Source organism: Nannospalax galili, unplaced genomic scaffold, assembly GCF_000622305.1.
Source record: "Nannospalax galili isolate Female #2095 unplaced genomic scaffold, S.galili_v1.0 scaffold264, whole genome shotgun sequence".
Taxonomy (NCBI): Eukaryota; Metazoa; Chordata; class Mammalia; order Rodentia; family Spalacidae; genus Nannospalax; species Nannospalax galili.
In genome coordinates this window covers 2,103,125-2,122,447 of record NW_008352391.1, presented here as the reverse complement: position 1 = coordinate 2,122,447, position 19,323 = coordinate 2,103,125, and the positions used below count along the sequence as shown (strand labels likewise).

The 19,323-nt window shown below is 40.4% G+C and overlaps 1 pseudogene; it reads right to left on the bottom strand.

The window, feature by feature from the left end:
- Positions 1 to 279: 279 nt before the first annotated feature.
- On the bottom strand, positions 280 to 18,659 carry LOC103747069 (annotated as a pseudogene).
- Positions 18,660 to 19,323: the final 664 nt, after the last annotated feature.

Genomic DNA, 19,323 nt, shown 5'->3' with positions numbered 1-19,323 from the left:
CATAAGAGCAACATTAAATGGACTCAGTGGGTTGTGTCTGTGTTTGTGTGTGTGTGTGTGTGTGTAAATAATAATAACTGAAAAAGGGGGTCATGAAATCAAGAGGGAGTGGAAGGTGAGATTTGGGGTGGGAGGGAAGGAAATGATGCAAATATAGTACTCATGTATGAAATTCTTACAAAAATATTGTGCCTACGTTACAGTCTGAAACTTTAAGAGTTACTAAGCATTCAGACTTGGCGCAATAGGCTACCATTTAGACTTTTTCTTTTTACTGTATCAGCTGTTTAGGTTCTTGATAAGAAATTTAGAAAACAATTTGTGAGGACACATGCCATTTATCAGAGCAAAGAGAGAACTCAGACAGTCCTTGAGTTGAGGAACAGCCTTGATCTTTGGCAAATTTTGTGAGTTCACAGCTCTCTGGTCAACCTTGCTCTGCTCTGTAACTTCATATTTCTCTTTCTCCATATTGAACACCTCACCTTCCTGGTGCCCGGGTTTTTACAGTTTATTGAAGTAAGCACCAGTGAGGTGTTAGGGAATTTTCACGTTGCAGATAGCGACTCTTGTGGAGGTGGCGACCACAGATGTCTTGTGTTCTACACTGAGGAACTCCTTTGAGGGAAAGAGGTCCAGTTGCAGTAGCAAGTCACTGGCCAGCTGCTTTAGGAAAACCACTCTCTGGCCCCTGAGGGCCGTGAGGATGATCAGGGCCAACCCGGGGTGATGGTGGTTGTGCAAGCTTCTTCCGTGCTGACTGAAGGGCTTTTTGTGGTGGCTCAGCAGCTTCGAGGCACATCTTAGGTAGGCTAGTACCTACCTATGCAACTTGGGAAGTTTCACCGCCCAGTGCCATCACTCCTGTCATCACCAACTGGTTTTGTGATGGTAAAAGAACTTTCTATTTTTCTGTCTTCTCAACCTTGGATTTGGCAGCTGAGTGCTTCCTTTTTGCGCAGAGCCTTTCTGGAATACATAGCAGATTCCTCTAACCAGGACAAGGTTTCTGCTGCAGTGGGGCTTCCCTTTCTCTGGGTTTTTAACTTTGGGGTCTCTCTTTTTAGTATGCCTGCACTGGTTCCTTCAGTGGCACCATCACCAGCCTTCCTGGTCACAGGTTTCTCCTTTGTGTCAGGCATATCAGCCTTTTCACCCGTCGGCAAGATGGGAAAGAAAGCTATGGTCTGGCTGCGGATTTATAAGCAATAATGGCAGGTGTCTCTCGTTTACTATCTTCAATGTCTTCTTTCACAGATCTTCTTATCTAGCACATGTACCTACATGAACATGCTTCACTTGTTGCACTCTATCAGGATGTTTTCATTTATTTGATGAAAGGACAAAGAAAACAATTCTGTATTAAATTTAATTCGAAAATGGGAAGGCTAATTCATTGTGCTTAATGATTCAGCCTGACTGTAAAGTTTAAATTGTTCACATCTCAGCAGAGTTTAGATGATAAGTGTATAATTCATAAGATGGTACCAATGGTGAGATAGACAAGAAAATCATGTGCTCTCCTTAAGGTTAAACAATGAGTAAGGTGTAGACTCTAACCTTGAACTTCCTCTCAACTCTGATTAAATGTTTTGTCCACCATTTAAAAAATTTTTTTTTGGTCTTTTTGAGACAGGGTCTCCCTGTAGCCCCAGCTGTCCTGGAACTCATTGTGTAGACCAAGCTGGCCTTGAACTCACAGAGATCCACCTGCCTCTGCTTCCAAAGTACTGGGACTAAAGGCGTATGCCACCATGCCTGGCCTAAAATATTTTTTAAAATATTTTATTTATTATTTTTATTTTATGTGTATGTTTTGCCTGCATGTATATAAGTGCCCATGTCATGCAATACCTGAGGAGGTCAGAGAGGGCATTGGATTCCCTGGAATTGGAGTGACAGTTATTAGCTGCCATGCAGATGTTGGGAATCAAACCTAGGTCCTCTGTAAGAACAGCCAGTACTCTTAGCTGCTGAGCCATCTCTCCTGCCCATCCACTATATCTTGAAAGCGAACTTTGATTGAGAGTAGCAGAAGGCCCATGGAGCACTAGATACCCAAGTCAGGGTGAGGGCACAGAAAGGGACACTAAAATCACTGATCAACATTGCCATGTTCAGAATTCTTCCTTAGAGAAGGTTATCTTCATAAATAAGACTGAGAGGGCCACACAATGTAGAGTGCTTCTCACTGTGACTTATCTAGAACCCCAGAACACACACACACACACACACACACACACACACACACACACACGGTAGGAACTTCAAAAAATAATAACTGCTCCAACATTCTTCTCTACATCTCCATCTTACTCTCTCTGAGGTAGGCAATTAAGAAATGGCTTAGAGATGGGTGGCGTATCCAGGATGCTGCTTGCATGAAGAGCTTGAGAGAATAGGGCCTCCAAGAGCCACTCCACATTTACGATTTACTCCTATCCTATTATTGCAATCAGTATACTAGAACATCGTTGAACAAATTCTTCAGAAAGGCTTCTATCACAGGATAAATAAATATAAAACCTTATATAATATGGAACCAAATAGCTATTGGAATCAATGCCTGGTTATCATGTCAGTATAACATTCATTTCATGTATGCATGCCCACCTTAAGTGAAAATAGATGCTACAAATTTTGACATTAATTTTTTGTTATTATTATTCTCAGAAGGAATTACTTCTTGGAAATGTTTTTTTTTTAAATCTTTCTTTTCTTAAGCCAACTTATAAAATTATACTGAGCTCCGAAACTTAACAAAGGGGAAAAGTAAAACTGTTTTCATAATGCTAAGTGTTAAACCAAGTAGAATATTAACTAGACTGAAATGTGAATGTGATGTTTGAACATGTGTGGGTGCTTATTGATTCACTCAGTTGACATTTGTTGAATAACTCTCAGGTGCCAGGCACATGCCAGGGATTTCAGAGACAGGGAAACCTTCGCAGTTGTCAATTGGTGGTGAGCTAATGTACTAGATTAAAGACCAGAACACCAACGTCACCAAGATTCCAGCTTAAATATCCTTTAAACAGGATCACAGTCCTACTTATGAAAACACTACAGTCCTGGTTTTCTGATGATCCCACATTGTAGTAGGACCTGGTATTCCTCTTCAGAGAGTCCTAGGGTAGCAATACCTCTTGTCCATCAATCCCATGACCTGTACCTTCCTTCCCCCTGGTTCATACTAAAGGGCTCCACATCCCACTGTTTCCACTAATGCCTTCATAAACTTCCCACGGGCTATATTGTCACTGCTCTTTTATCATGAGATAAATCATAGACCAGGGCAAAGATGAATCTCCTTTTCTTACCTACTAGATACAGAGTAAGCTTCACAGACCTATGACCAATACAGCCCCATAGTCTACAACACCCACTTTCAAAAGGGCCTTTTCCCTTGAAGTTTAATGCATGCTCACCACCATGGAATTGTTAATCAGTTCTGTGTCCCTGCATCTTGGCCTGCCTCCCTTGCCTCACCTTGTCCCCACTCTCTGATCTCTGCACTCTGCCCCCATATACATGTCACAAGAGGCCTGCACCTTCCTGTTGCCCTTTGCCGTATGTGGATCTGGGGAAGGACCATGGGGCAGATCTGGGTTTCTTGTTAGTTTCCTGTAGTCTCTGGGGGAGGGGCATCATGCTGAGCCTTGTCCCTAGGCATGGCACATTTAATGAGGGCAAGTCTGTGTTCCATGCTTGATCCAGGAACTCAGTGGTTTCCAGTTTGGAGGTTGCTGTTCCTTGGGAGCTCATCCAGTCAGCTGTGGGTGTGGAGGATGCAGATGGGAAAAGAGATTGACTTCCTTTCTACAGTGGAGCACTGCACTTTTACTTGGCACGGGACCTGGAAAATCAGACGACCTTGCATAGGTAGCATACAACATACCCTGACTGTCATTCTGAACTGAGGAAGAATAAGCTGTACTACTGTTTACTATGACAGAGGGGGAGCCTTTTGTGACATTAGAATAGCATAGAGAGAGAAGAGCTACAGTTTGGGATGTGGCCTTGGTTGGCCTGAGGGAGACTCTGTGTGTGAATGAGACAGGAAAATGTTTAGACACAGGGTTGGAAACATTAAGTAAAGATAGTGATGGCTAAGAGGGCCAGAATTTTACTTCCTTGAGAAAGTAAAAATAAGGAAATGGAGAAGATGAGAATAAACCTTGAAGTGTTGGATTGGAATTGTCAATTTAACATATATACGTGGATGGGCATTATCAGAGATGCAGGTGTAAGAGGGTGCACACACACACATACACACACACACACACACACACACACACACTCACACACCCCATGCTTCTAGCTCTGCCTGCTGAGAAGGTGGGAAGCCCAGGATCATACTGAGGACCTCAACTTTGGTTTCTAAATGTTGTCCTGAACGGAACAGAACTGAGATTCCATGTAAAATGGATTATCCCAGGCCAAAAAGAGTGAAGATTGAGAAGGAACATTTTGTAGAAGCAGAATAAGAAGATCTTAAAACTACTGAGATGTACTAAAAGAACAAAGGAGCTGTCTGAAGGGGTCCCTGAGTTCTCAAATCGGGACAGTCAGAGCAGTAAATAAGTTGTAATGATGAGCTCTAGTCCACCGTGGAACATGGAAATCTGTGCATCTGTACTGATGTAAACATGGAAATGGATTAATGACTGAGTGAAAGAAATTGTAAGAAAAAACGAACACTGCATTACAGTAAAATGCCAATCAATAAATGCAGAAAAAATTATGAAATTAGATTGTCATCTCTTGAAAGCTGTTCACTCATTCACATATTAAAAGTGCTTGGCAGGCACTGAAATCTGACTTTCTCCAGACTTTTGTTTTAACTCCCAGAATGTCATAATTATAATCATATAGTAAGTGCCCTTTTCTTTTTAAACGTTATTTTTATTTTATATGTAAGAGTATTTTGTCTGTATGCATGTAAGCTACCCATATCATACAATGCCGGCAGAGGCCAGAAGAGGGTGCTGGTTCTCCTGAACTAAAGTTACAGACAGTTGCTAGCTGTCGGGTGGGTGCTAGAAACTGAACCCGGGCCCTCTGCAAGGGCAGCAAATGTTCTTAACCACTGAACTATCTCTCCAGCCCCTTAATTAGCTTTTTCTGATCAGCTTTTACTTAGCACTTGCGGCCGCCTAATTCTTCTTCATTGCTTAATAGCTCTTTTTATTACTGAACAGCATTCTGAGTCACAGAATATGTTTATTCATTCTCCTTTTAAAGAATATTTTGGTTGTTCCCAGCTTTTGATGCTTAAGAATGAAACTGCAATTAAAATACATGCATGATTTTGAATGGCGTAAGTTTTTACTTCAACTGGATAGTATTTAGGAGCCCATTCACTGGCTGGAATGATAAGACTTTGTTTAATTTTGTAATAAATTACCAAAAACCCCTCAAAATGTTACTTCATATTCAGACTATAGATGCGAGAATTATTGCTCTAGATTTCCCACCACACTTGATCAGTCTGTTTGTTGGTGTATCTAATACACGTATCCTGGTACCTCACTGTTGATATGATTTGTAACCTGGGAATAACACAAAACATGATCTATTCATATGCCGCATGTATACTGCTTATTTTTGGAAGATATTTTGCCCATTTTTAAGTTGGATTTTTGTTTTCTGGTTGCAGTGTTTTAAAGAGCTCTTTGTATATTTTGGGTAACAGTCCTTTATCAGATGTGTGTTTTACAGGTTTTATGAGTCTGTGGTTTGTCTTTTCATTCTCTTAATAGCCTCTTTCATCGAACAGAAAGTTTCTTTTGTAATTTTTTTATTTTTGAAAATTTCACACCTAAGTATTGAATTTGCATCATTTTCAAGTTTAGCATCATTTTCCCTCCAAAGGTTGTATCTTTATTTTTAAAATCCAACTGCAGATTTCATCCCAGTTATCTTCGGAACTTTTTGTATCGAGGTCTATGATCCAATTTGTGAACGACGCAGAACCCACAAGTGTACAGAGCTAAAGAGAGATGCATGTTTTCAGCTTCCCCATTTCTTCCTGCAGTGAGAGTCACAGTGGCTGCTTCAAGAGCTGCATGTGTCACTAACTTCTAAGAAGTGCAGACAGTGATCAGTTGGCTGATAACGAGTGCTCCTGGGAACATAATCACTACTGGTGTAAAGTGAGTATCCGCAGTTAGGAGAAAGAGTGACATAATGTGTTTGATTCTAACACACGCTGAGAATAAAGCTGTAAGCTGTCAAAGACGTATGCCCTGAATTTCATTATGAGCAGACAAAAGGCAAGTCCAAACTGAGGTTATCCTGTAAAGGAATTAAAGTATGTTCTTCAAAACTGGTGTGTCCTAAAAGGCCTGGCCTATCGGTAGGTGGGAATATTGCTCCAAGGGCAAAAGAATGAAGAATCATACAGTGAAGATCAGGAAGGAGAGGGGCAAGGCTGGTCTGGACAGGGAACCAGAGCGAGCAGCACCACTAGTCTCTTCTTAATTCACATTATGCAATTCCTCTCAGTTATCCCCATACTTTTAGTAAGGACCATTCCAAAAAGGAGTCATTATTTCGGGTGTTAAAAGGGGTCATTCAATTGGGAGAGATAGCTAGCTATGAAGCCAGCATTCATCTTTTAAATTTCTTTTAGTGTGTGTGTGTGTGTGTGTGTGTGTGTGTGTGTGTGTGTGGACATGTAGAGGTCAGAGGACAACTTGTTGGAGTTGGCTGTCTTCTACCATTTGGATTCTGGGGCTCCAACTCAGGTCAACAGATTTGGTGGTAAGTGCTCTTACCCTCTGAGTCATCTCACTGACAGCAAAATTCCTTTCTGGGTTTGTCTTTCTGTGTTTTCTCGTGTGTTGTTTCTGCTCTGGTCTTCTGTTTCATAGTTGATACTCATGAAGGGTTGACAACTGTATGACTGCGTTACTACTAAATTACAATTATTAATAATCAATAATAGTAAATTAGCAAACAAAAGCATACTGATGTACTACTTAGAAAATCTGAAATGTTAATTGAATCACATTCAGCTATGAGAGCAGTCATGAGATTGAAGCACATATCGTCTGTAAACCTGGGATTAGCCAGGAGAGAAGCTGGTAGTGATTTCTGATCACATATTCCACACAGAGTAAATGAAAGACAGCAAAATAAATAAATAAATAAATAAATAAATAAATAAATAAACCTATGATGCTCAGAAGTGGAATAAAAATCTCTGTAAACATATATGGAACATGGCATAAAATTATGCTTTTATAAACACTCAGTATCAGACTTTCTGAGGTTTTTTGTAACTAGTTTGATACCAAAGTGCATGGTTTCACTGAATTACATAGCCAAGCATTCCTTTTGGCTTGTTTCTGAGCTCATTCATTCCATGGCTCATTTCTGTACCCCACGACACTTCTTCATATTTCCATCCATTCCTTGGGTTCTTCTTCCTTGACAAAGCAATTTTTGGACACATTATTGTAATTTCCTCTCTCTAGTTCTATTGAAAATTTAGCTGTTCCTCCAGCTCTTCCTTCTCTGGAGACAGAATGCACAATACAATTAAGACACATTGCATTAAATGATGAGTGTCAAGCATCTGGTTTCTTTCTGCTTTGCTGCAAAGAGTCACTCAAACGGTGCTCAAACATCAAGAGTGAAAAGATTTTCTCCAAAGAGCTGCAAAGTTCAACTGAAGGAAATAAAATCAGATGGCAGATACACTTCACACCAGAATCCTGTGCTGAGCCAACATGTAAAACACTTCTTGGCTCAAATATGTTGACTTGAGAAAAACATGTTAATCCTATTTATCTTGAGATATCTTTAGAGAGAAAGGTGTGAGTCAGTGTGCTAGGAGGCATTGCTAACCGATGCTATCCCAAACTTCATCAAGGTCACAGGGGGTCAATGAAGTGCCTGCAAACTTCAAGATGCAAATCCACAGAGGTGATTTTACACAGCGAAGGCTTAAAACTCTTGTTCTGAATTCTAAGTCATACAAATACATTGATAATTCAATTATGATAAACTTTTTCTCAATGAAAAGCCAGCTACGCTATAAAGTTAACTTCTACAAGTTCAATTGGTAATAGAGTCAGTTAGAATTGAATAAAATGACATTAAAATGTGAAATATCAAATATATATAAAGGATTATCAATCTGGAGTCGTCACTTTTATTTGACCTTAGAAGCTCAGCATTTTATATCAGGTGAGTACTCAGGAATATGGGTGTATTAGACAGCGTTTGATGACTATAACAAAATACCCAGATGATTAAGTTTTAAAGAGAAAAAGTTCATTTGGGCTCATATTTTACAAGTTCCAGTCCGTGATCAGTTGATTTCATTCCTTAAATGTGTGGTAGGGCAGCACAATAGATAGCTGGTAACAGCATTTGGCACAACAAAAGTGCCCTTCTGCTTAAAAGCAAAAAACAATAACAACAACAAAAGATTAGGGAGCCTGTCGTTACATGATTCACATCAAGTGCACGGTCCGTAACCTAAGGACCTCCCATCTCTCAAAGGATCTACCACTTCCTGAGGGCACACCCTGAGAACCAAGTGGTAAACACATAGTCCTTTAGGGAACCCTCTTGATCCAACTTATAGCAACTGGTTGCAAAGAAACTGAGTGAGCCAAGAAAAATGTGGGAGCAAGGGGAAGCTTTTTCTCCTCTTCAAAACGGAAGACGTTAAGAGCACATGTTTCCACTGACATGCAAAGGCACCCAGCCTACTCGGGGGTGATTTTCCTATCTTCTGAGTATCACAGTGCATCAGGCCATGTACAATATACAACTTGGTAAGATGTGTGTGCCTGTGTATGCATGGATACGTGGCATGTGTGTATGCATGCTATGTGTGTGGCGTATATGTGTGTTATATGTATAGTGTATATATGTGTTTACGTATGTTATATGTGCGGTGTCTGTATATAATGTATGTGCTTTGCCTATGTTGTGTGAATCTTGTGTATGTATTAGTGTTTGTGAGGGGTTATGTGTATATGTCTGTGTGTGGTATTGATGTGTGTAAGTTGTGTGTATTATATATGTAGGGTTTGTGATGTATATATGCTGTGTATGTTTTATGTGCATTTTGTGTATGTATGTATGTGTATATATGTGCTGTGTGTTGTGTGGAGGTGGTATGTGGTTTTGATGTGTGTATCTTATGTGTATATGTCTGTTTTGTGTGTCTATGTATGTGGTGTGTGTATGTGTGATGTGCATTATATGTAGATTGTGTGTATGCCTGCTGTTTGTGGTACACATCATGTGTGTATATGTGTTGATATATATGTAATGTGTGTTGTGTGTAGATTGGATGTGCTAATGTATATTGTGTTTGTGTGCATATTGTGTATATTGTGTTTGTGTATGTGTGTGGAATATGTTGTATGTAAGTGGTGTGTGTTATGAATGTTGTGGCATGTACATACTGTGTGTGTTGTGTGTCTATGTGTGTGTTATATGTATGTATGCTGTGTATAGACTATGTGTATTATGTGTGTTGTGTTTGTGGTGTATCTGTGTGTATGTGTGTGTTATATGTACATGTTGTCTGTAGGTGGTATGTGTTATGTATGTTGTTTGTGATATGTAGATACTGTGTGTGTTGTGTCTATGTGTGTGTTGTATGTATGTTGTGTATAGATTGTGTGTGCTATGTATATTGTATTTGTGGTATGCATATCATGCGTGTATGTGTAGGTGGTGTGTAGATTGTGTGTGTTATATACATTGTGTTCGTGGTGTATCTTGTGTGCGTATGTGTGTGTTATGTGTATATGCTGTGTGTAGGTGGTGTGTGTTATGTATGTTGTTCGTGGTGTGTAGATACTGTGTGTGTTGTGTGTCTATGTGTGTGTTGTGTGTATGTATGTTGTGTACAGGTTGTGTGTGTTGTGCATGTTGTGTTTGAGGTGTGTGTATCTTATGTGTGTGTGTGTGATATATGTGTGTGTTATGTGTATATGTGTGTGATGTGTGGTGTGTGTAGGCGGTATGTGTTATACAGTTTGTGATGTGTTTATGTTGTGTATATGTGTATGTAGTATCTTGCTTGAGTATTTAAGGATCATCTAGGTCAGAAAGCTCCCTAGCCAAGAAGACACAGATGCAGCTACAAGGTGGGAGGAGACCCAGCACCTCAGTAGTTCTCAGTGGTACCCGAAGCTCATTGGCATTGCCTCCTTTAGGCCCAGGCTGATGATCAGAGATGTTATCACAGAGCTGGGCTCTAATAGCACTGGGGCACTAGAGCTCCCTCAAATAGAAGCCTCCCACAGCATGTCTATCTGGCTTTTCTACCTCTCAGGTGTGTCTTTCCCTTCATCTATCATGTTTAATAGTGGTTCTAGCACCTCTGCCTCACATATCAGCCTTCATCACCCGAGGTTCCGGGAGCCAACCCAGCAGTGACTATCCTCTCATGAGGTTCTTCCCGGAATATTTGACTTTGTGTCATAGGATAAAAATTTTACAATGATGAGTTCTCCTTTATCCAATTTAGATTCTCTTAGCCCAGCACCTTTGGTGGAATCTTGTGCTCACATTGAATGGTGCCCACCACGTCTTCACATATAGTTCCTTCACCCCCTTAGCAAGCCCAGCACTCTGCTGGCTGGGTTTTCCTTCTTACTTGATCCTACTTAACAACGGTAGGAGTAGATTCTAAGAAAAGCATGAATTTTCGGTAAGGCAGAATGTTCTGTGTCACCTTCAAGCAGGGCAGAGGGGACTCCTACAGGCCAGGAGAGATATGGATGCCCCTGAGGTGCATTCCTTTAGATGATCAACCCCAAGTATCACATTCCAAGTCCAAGGTTCCACCTCTCCCAATCTTCTCTCTCATCTTGGTAGACCACAGTCATCTCACCTGGCTTCCATAGAGAATTCAAGCTTTTCTAGAGTTCAGCTTCCCTTACAATCTCCTGAAGCCCAGTGATTTCTAGAAGGGTTAAAGGTCTCTTTATATGTTCCCAAGGGGCTCCTGACTGTCACACTTTGCTTTAAGTGAATTAGTTACCTTCAAGCTTTCATAGTAAGAACCATCTTCATTCCATTGTTCTTTTACCTGCTAGTTTCCGCAACCTTCCAACACCTGCAACTGGACCAATCAGTGCTTCCTTTCACCCATAACATGGGTTTTTCTATCCTCATCATAGAGAGGCATTTTGAACAATTCTTTCTTCTTAGGAGATGTCCTATGCATTATGGGATATTTAGTGTCATCCTTAGCAGCTATCCATTAGATGCTACTAACACAGCTCTCTGTCTCTCTGTCTCTCTCTGTGTGTCTCTGTCTCTCTCTGTGTCTCTGTCTCTCTGTCTCTCTCTCCCTCTCTCTCTCTCCCTCTCTCTCTCTCTCTCTCTCTCTCTCACACACACACACACACACACACACACACACACACACTGTGGCTATCAGAATTCTCTCTACCTGATCCTGCAACACCAGAGGCATCTAAGGCATCAAAGTCCCTGAAGACTCTAAACTCTGCTTGCTGTTGGTGCCCTCAGTGTGCTCCTGCTCCTGGACAGCATCCTTCAAGACATCAGGCTTGTCTGATGCTCTAGTAAATCTAGATTCCCACATGAGGAAAAAAAATCACCTACGAATCAAAGGAATCCTCTTCTGAGAAACCTGTCTCCTTTGGTTGTTTGTGCTGCAACCACTGGTAACTGGTTCTATGTAGCACTGTATTTCAAATACACATCTAATTCCTCAAACGAGTGTTTTAGAATGTTCCTTCATTATTTCTTCAGATTGACCTGTTGCAAATACTTAAAAAAATATTATCTCTAAAGTTTACCAAATGTTTCTTGGAGGCCAAAGGAGTGAGAACTCACACCACTGAATCTTACAGTAGCTAACATCAGTTCACCACTGGTGATAGACTTAGCAACCAAATGCACAGCAGAGGAGGTACTGCCCACACTTTACCTTGAGGCTATCACATTCCATGGTTTTGTTAACTGTTCTTTTGTGATAAATGGATGGCACAAACTACTGTAGACTGGGTCCCCAACCACTGAGCTCTGGAGTGTATAGGATGATTTCTAGGAAGTGCTGGAAAGTAGCACCTGTGAAGGGTGAACAGAGGAGGAAGTTGAGCTAGTAAGCAACTCAGACACCTCGGACTTTCCATAGAGAGCACTGATACCAGGATAATCCTTCACAAATGTTCAAAACAAGGTACCTTGGCATCTCTATGTGAACAATCATGGACACAGGCTGCCTCTAGCTTTCCATGAATGATGGTATTTCTTGGTAGTTCTCAGTTGTGAGTCCCCAGCAGCCAACACTCTTGGCACATGGGGAAATGAGTCATTCTCAAAACTATGAACCAAAAGATTATCTACAAGGATTAACCCCATTTTTTTTCAAACCCATTGGTAAAGGACTAAAGAAAACCTAGTGGGCTGGGAGATAGCTCAGTCAGTAAAATGCTTGCCTATCACAAGCATAAGGATCTGAGTTGGAGCTCCAGAACCCACATAAAAATTCCAGGCATGGTGGTACATGCTTATAATCCTAGCACTGGTGAGGCAGAGACAGGAAGGTTCCCGGGGCTTGCTTGCCAGCCATTTAGCCTACTTAGTGAGCTCCAGGCCAATGAGAGATCCCATCTCAAAGGAGGTGAATGGCATTCCTGAGGATGACACTTGATGCTGTCTGGCCTCCATATGCACATACACACATGCACACACATCCACCCACATGCACACATACATACACATAAAACAGAAAGAAGAGAGAACCTGGTAGCACCCTGACACCTAATGACCATCTAGTTTTTCAGCTAATGAATATTTACCGTGTAACAGCACAGTTGTGGATTCCCAGTAATGAACTTCTATTTGATGAGCAATATTATTTTAGAATAACAAAAATTAACATTATGAGGAAAAATAAAAATGAGATGTTATACCACATAATGTAAATTACAACATATGTTTCTCATCTTTATATATAATATCAAGGGGGGTAAAACAAGTTAGTGGAATGTAACCTGGAGCATCCCCAGGTTACATGTGATGGTTCCCACAGTCTGTGCACTTGTCATTCATTCTCCAATGACGTAAGCACATCCCCGGCACGTTCTCTTGACTGGTGTGTTCATTTATGGATAAAGCAACCTTTTGTGTCAATTCTCCCTAGAAAAGAAATCCATCTTCTCAATAGATATGGGGGGATCTTTTTGAGACAGGGGCTCCCAATAGCCACAGCTGTCCTGGAACTCACTATGTAGACCAGGCTGGCCTCAGTCTCACAGAGATCTGCCTGTCTCTGCCTCCCGAGTGCTGGGACTAAAGATGTGCACCACCACACCTGGCTTGGATCTGAATTTTTAAAGTTGGTTTAATTCTGTAGTGGTCAGTGAAGGGTGGTAGAGTTAAATGACTCCAGGATAGTGCTCTTGGTGGCTGTTCCTAAAATAATCCCCACAGGTTAGCTTTGATGGCATCTTTCCATGTCTTTCATCTCAAAGAAATTAACCTAACATTTAAAAAAGGAATTGAGTAAAAATTAAGAAACATGTATAGAACAAATATGAAACTTTTCAAGTTAAAACATGATTATAGGGGCTGGAGAAATGGTTCAGTGGTTAAGAGACCTGGTTGTTCTTGCAGAAGACACAGGTTTGAATTCCAGCACCCACATGTTAGCTAACAACCATCTGTAACTTCAGTTCCAGGGGATCTGATACCCTCTTCTCACCTCCACAGGTACTGCATGACACATGTGCACTTACATACATGCAGGCAATAGACACATACACATACACACACACACAAAAAGAAAATAATAAAGAAAATACTTTTTAAAATGGTTACAACAATAGTTCTCAACCAGGTCTGAATTTTCCAGTATCTAGATAGAAATATGTGTTATTGTAAAATGCGAGGGCTGTAGTAGTTGTGGGGATACCACTAAAACCTAGTGGGTAGTGGCCAGGGACACTGTTACACATTCCATTCCATACTGCACAGGACGGCCAAAAGGTGTCCATTCTAAAAATCCATGTGTCCCAAGCTTGAAAATCCCCAATATAAACAGAAATACTGTACACTTAGCTGGTTAATTATTCCTAAATCCTTCTTGGACATTTATGGTATTCTAAACACTTCAGACACATAAAACATAATAGTTACCTTACCAACCCTTTTAAAGAGCTTTTAAAAGCCCTTTAATCTGCCTATTTTTTCAGTTAAGTTCTCATAGAAGAAAAATTTAAATAGGTAGGATTTTTAAAAATTACATTTTGCAAGCCAGGCATGGTGGTTCACATCTGTAATCTTAGCACTTGAGAGGCAGAGACAGGATTGTCACAATTTCAAGGTCATCTTGGGATACAAGTCAGTTCTAAGCCCAAGCCCACCTGGAACTACAGCATAAGACTTTAAGAAAAAATACTTAAAATATTTCATTTGACCTAACTGTGTAATAATTCTATGACTGTATGACTCAGCCTTGCTTTCTTTGCACTTGTGTGTCCAGCTCCTTAAAAAGTAAACTGACACCTTGCCAGGCATGATCAGTCATCCACCAGTTCCTGAGTCAGTCCCAGCCAAGGCCCTAAACAAGGTGCAGCTGCGTCTTTAACATTGACTGAGGAATAAAGGGAAGCTGCTCTTGTGATAACAGATGCAGTGGAACCAGTGTCTTAAGAAGGGCAATGTGACTTGCAGGACCCTGAGTCTCTAGGAAGTACTCTGTATTCGTTACTTTTCTATTCCTGTGATAAAACACTGACCTAAGCAACTTATAGAAGGAAAAGTTTATTTGAGATTATGGTTCCAGAGGGATTAGAGTTAATCATAGCAGGAAAATATGAAGAGGCATGGTGAGGTGGCCAGAGCAGGAGCAGAAAGTTAAACACTCACATCTTCAAGCAGGCACAAGAAGCAGAGAGTGACTGGAATCTGGCAAGCTTTAACAACTCTCAAATCTTACCCCCAGTAACGTGCTTCCGTCAGCAAGGCCACACCTTCTAAGATCTCCCAAAACAGTGCCACAGACTGGGTACAAAATGTTCAAATATTTGGAGCCTGTGGGGGACATTCTCATTCAAACTACTACATACTCTTAGAGTGTCTCATTCTTCACTGCTGAACTACCCTGCCTTGTAATTTAGTCTCTGTTCTCTTTATTGCTAGCCAGCCAGCTGCTATCCCTGGTGCCATTAGAACCCATGTCCCCTTTTAAACTCTAGTATGGAGATACTTGTCAGATTATTTACACTGATGTCTTCTAGAATTGAGCATAATCTCCCAATTGCAGACTTGCTAGTAACATGATGACAGTGGAGAACTGTCTAGTGGCCCTTTTCTGAACTCGGGAACTCTCCTCTACTTAAAACTTTGTGCTCTTGAAGCATGCTGAGCATGGGACTACAATTATTTCTTTATTAGACTCCTTCCCCAACCAGGCCAGGAGCTTCCCCAGGAGAGGGATTGATTTTCATCTCTATATAAAACCTACAGAAAAGAAAACAAGGTACGATTGATTTTTTAAAAAAAAATCCAGTGACAACTGTGTGGTTGAAAATTTCACTGCAACTTTCATCTTTGGCCAATACTGCCTTTAGGATCTAAATTCATCCAGACCACTGCTCAATCTCTCCACTTCTCAAGAGGGGCCTTTGCCTGTCTCTGGGTTGATATGTGTTGCTAAAATTCTTTCCCTAAGGGAGATATAACGCCCACACCTTCCTCCTGTGACAAACTGAGGTATAATTCTACCAAAGTTCACCCTGGGGAACCAATGAGCTTGTTGGGCTTACTTATAGAGCAATGGGTGAGGGGTTTACTTACAGGAATGTGGATGCTCTCCCCTAAGGCTACACCAGAAACTCTTTATCCAGTATAGATGAGCACTTCTGCATAGCAACATAAAGGGAGACCCCCACCTTAGTCTACTCCAGACTATATACTTTAGCCATTCCCCAAGGCCATGTGCTCATATGCCCAGAAAAAGGCTCCATGATCCACCACTGCTCCTCCTTTAATAAGGGGTGGTCAACAGCCTAGCCAACAAGCCCAGTTGCAATGATCTTTTGCAAGTGGACACAGCTGAATGCAGGAAGATGGTGTCTGTCCATCTCAGAGGACAGTCCTATACAATATGCACAATCTATCATATCCTATGTTATCTTCAGCTCCAGTCCAATTTGCCCAGGCAAATTCAAACAAATAATTTTTGGTTATGTTTAACAAATGTCTATAGATTTAGTGATTAATTTAATTGCCCACATTTCTGAGGCTGCAGCAATACAGACCCTCAAATCCTCAGGCACCTAAGAACAAAGCTACTCTGTAATCCAAGGACCTGAAGCTCAATTTATCTGAGCCCAATTAAGGCTACTTTTTTAAAAAAGAACAATAAACATTCTCAGGAGCAAAATGAGTGACAGATTAGCATTCACCTGGGCTGGCAAGGTACTGCTTAGAAATGATGATGATAAAGAAATGTGGACTTGTACATATCAAGCCAGCAGTCCAAATAGAAATGAGCTAGGAAGGCTGGGTCTCTTATCTAAAAATCTCCAGTGAGCAAATGAAGGTTAGTAGCAATGTTTTGAAATGGGATCATCCTGTAGGGGTTGTATTTTAATTTTATGAATTTATTCATTATAAAGGATAAAATGCTAGCTATTACTGTGAAAGGATTTTATTATTCAGACCAACAATGAAAGCAAATGTTTTTAAAACTTCTCCATGCCTTGCTATTTTACTATAAAAGCATTAAGATTTATAACAATCAAGTTGTGCCTATAGTCTCCAAAATATAAGGTAATCTGAGATTATTATATATGTCAACCAATTTTTGAATGAAAAAATATAATTTAGAAACAATGTTTTACTGTGATTACAATTTCTTATAAGCAGTGAAACATTTTGCAGTGGCCTTGAGATTTCTAAGTGCACACATGATCTCATCACTCCCCTGAGCCAATGTCCAAGCCTGGTGACCTGAGGTCCCTCTCCAAGTTCCACATTGTGGAATGAGAGAACTGAATCCTGCAACAAATTCTCTAATCTCCCCTTTTTTTCATGGCAGGCATGTACACACACACACACACACACACACAATTTTTTTTTTAAATGTTGTTGTGTGTGTAATAGTCTAGGCCTAGGGATCAAATGCAAGATTCCCTGATGAGATGAGGGTGAGTCCTGACTTCTACTTCCCTATTTCATGATGGATATGCTATTTCAATAAAATAAAAAGTAAATCCTTGGTCCAGGAGCACAGTTCCAAGAGCCAGTTGAAGGAATGGATTCACAATGGTTCAGGACCACTCTTGGCCTTATGAATGCTTAGAGTCTGGCTTATCTCTTTTTTAACCATCACCACAATGTGGCTTAGAAATGCCACAAAACTCCGTGATATTCGTCTTACACAAATCTAAAGCAATGTGAACAAGAGACATCAAAGGAGGGAATGGAAGAGATTTCTGTAGGCATAAATTTAAAGGCCCAATAAAAGTTCACAAAGGTTAAATGATCAATCGCCTATATAGTTGGTAGATAATACACATACCTAGATAGTGAAAAGAAAAAAGGAATTACTATAAATTGCTTATTGAATTAATTAAAATATCAAAACTTGAGACAGGGTAAATAATATCTATCTAGTAAAAACATGAGGCTGGAAAATGTAATACATAATACAAAATCCTTCTATTAATTCAGTATAAATGAAGGCATGATAATATAGATCAGAGTCCTACAAATTTGATAGTCTCTTATATTCCAATAATAATCAGTTTTAAATTTTTAATTGGAGGGCTAGACAGATGGCTCTGCAGTTAAGAGCACTGGCTGCGTTTGCAAAGGACCCAAGTTCAGTTTCCAGCTCCCACATGGTGGCTAGCAACTGTTCATAACTCCAGTTCCAGGGAATCTGATGCCCTCTTCTGACCTCTGCAGTCATTGCATGACAGAGGTACACTTACACGCATGCAGGCAATACACTCATGTGCATAAAATAAAATAAAAATAAAATATTTTTTTAATTAGGTGAAAAAGCCAGGTGTGGTGGTGCACACCTTCAGTGCCAGCACTAGGTAGGTAGAAGCAGGCAGATCTCTGTGAGATCGAGGCCAGCATAGTCTCCACGGCAAGTTCCAGATCAGATGGGGCTACATGGAGACCCTGTGTCAAAACAAACAAAACATCTAAGGGAAAATAGACTGTTCATAAAACAACAAATACTATACTTTTTAAGTTTATGAAGAAATGTGCAGCATCTAAATGAACTAGAAAGATTCACTTAATGTCATATACACAAATAAGTGAATGGAGACACAAAAGTATTGGAGTAGAAACCAAGTGTTCTGTCCTACTACACTCCACTCAGCTGTAATTAAAATAGGTTTGATCACAAACACCCAAATGGCAGCTAACAACCATCTATAACACCATTTCCAGGGGCTCTGATGCCCTCTTCTGACCTCTGTAGACATTGGTCAACATGGGTACACTTAAGCACCTGCAGGCAATACACTCATACATATAAAATAAAAATAATAAAATATTTTTAAAGGTTTGAAAAAAGAAATCAGCGTCATTTTTCCAAACAGATACTGTCCGTGCTGGGCTCCTTCGTTGCTGTAGCACCAGATCTCAGACTGTGTTTTTGGAACAGTAGCGGCCATTCACGCTCAAAAGAAAGACAAATACCCAAAGCTGCAGCTCCACTTTGATGTGTGATTTCCCTCTACTCAGCCTCTGTGATGGCCAATGTCGCAATCCTGCTAGCATCTGATGAGTGATAGGAAGTTAGCAGCAAGTAACAAATTCTATATTAACAGACAAATGAGAGGTTGCCTTAGAAATAATGCTGTTAAGTTGCTTAGCTCTTTAGAAAAATATTAAGCTTAACTTTTCTTAAGGAATACACAAAATTTTAAATCATTCATTAAGGTTTTATAGTGAACACATTTTTCTGATTTAAAATAACATATGCCACTGAGAAAATTTGAAAATATTAAATATTCTTAATATTTTTTATTTTTACATCCACTTCCCAGATAGCACCCTCCCCCCACTAGAGCCCTTATGCTCTGATATCCCTGCTACTGTCTGCTGTGTTATCAGCACGCCCAGGCATTCCCCACTACTTGCCCTTCTGGTGAATCTAGTCAGCCTATCTAGAGGTCTTTCTTTTAGGAGGGTCAGCTGTTCCTCATCTAGCAGTAGTCAGTTGTCAATAATTCTTTAGATAATATTGGTGTCAGCTGTTCATTTTCCCAGTTCTATGTTGGGTTACTATCTGGGAATCCCTTGGGCCACCCTGACCAACAACTCAGAAGGTATTGC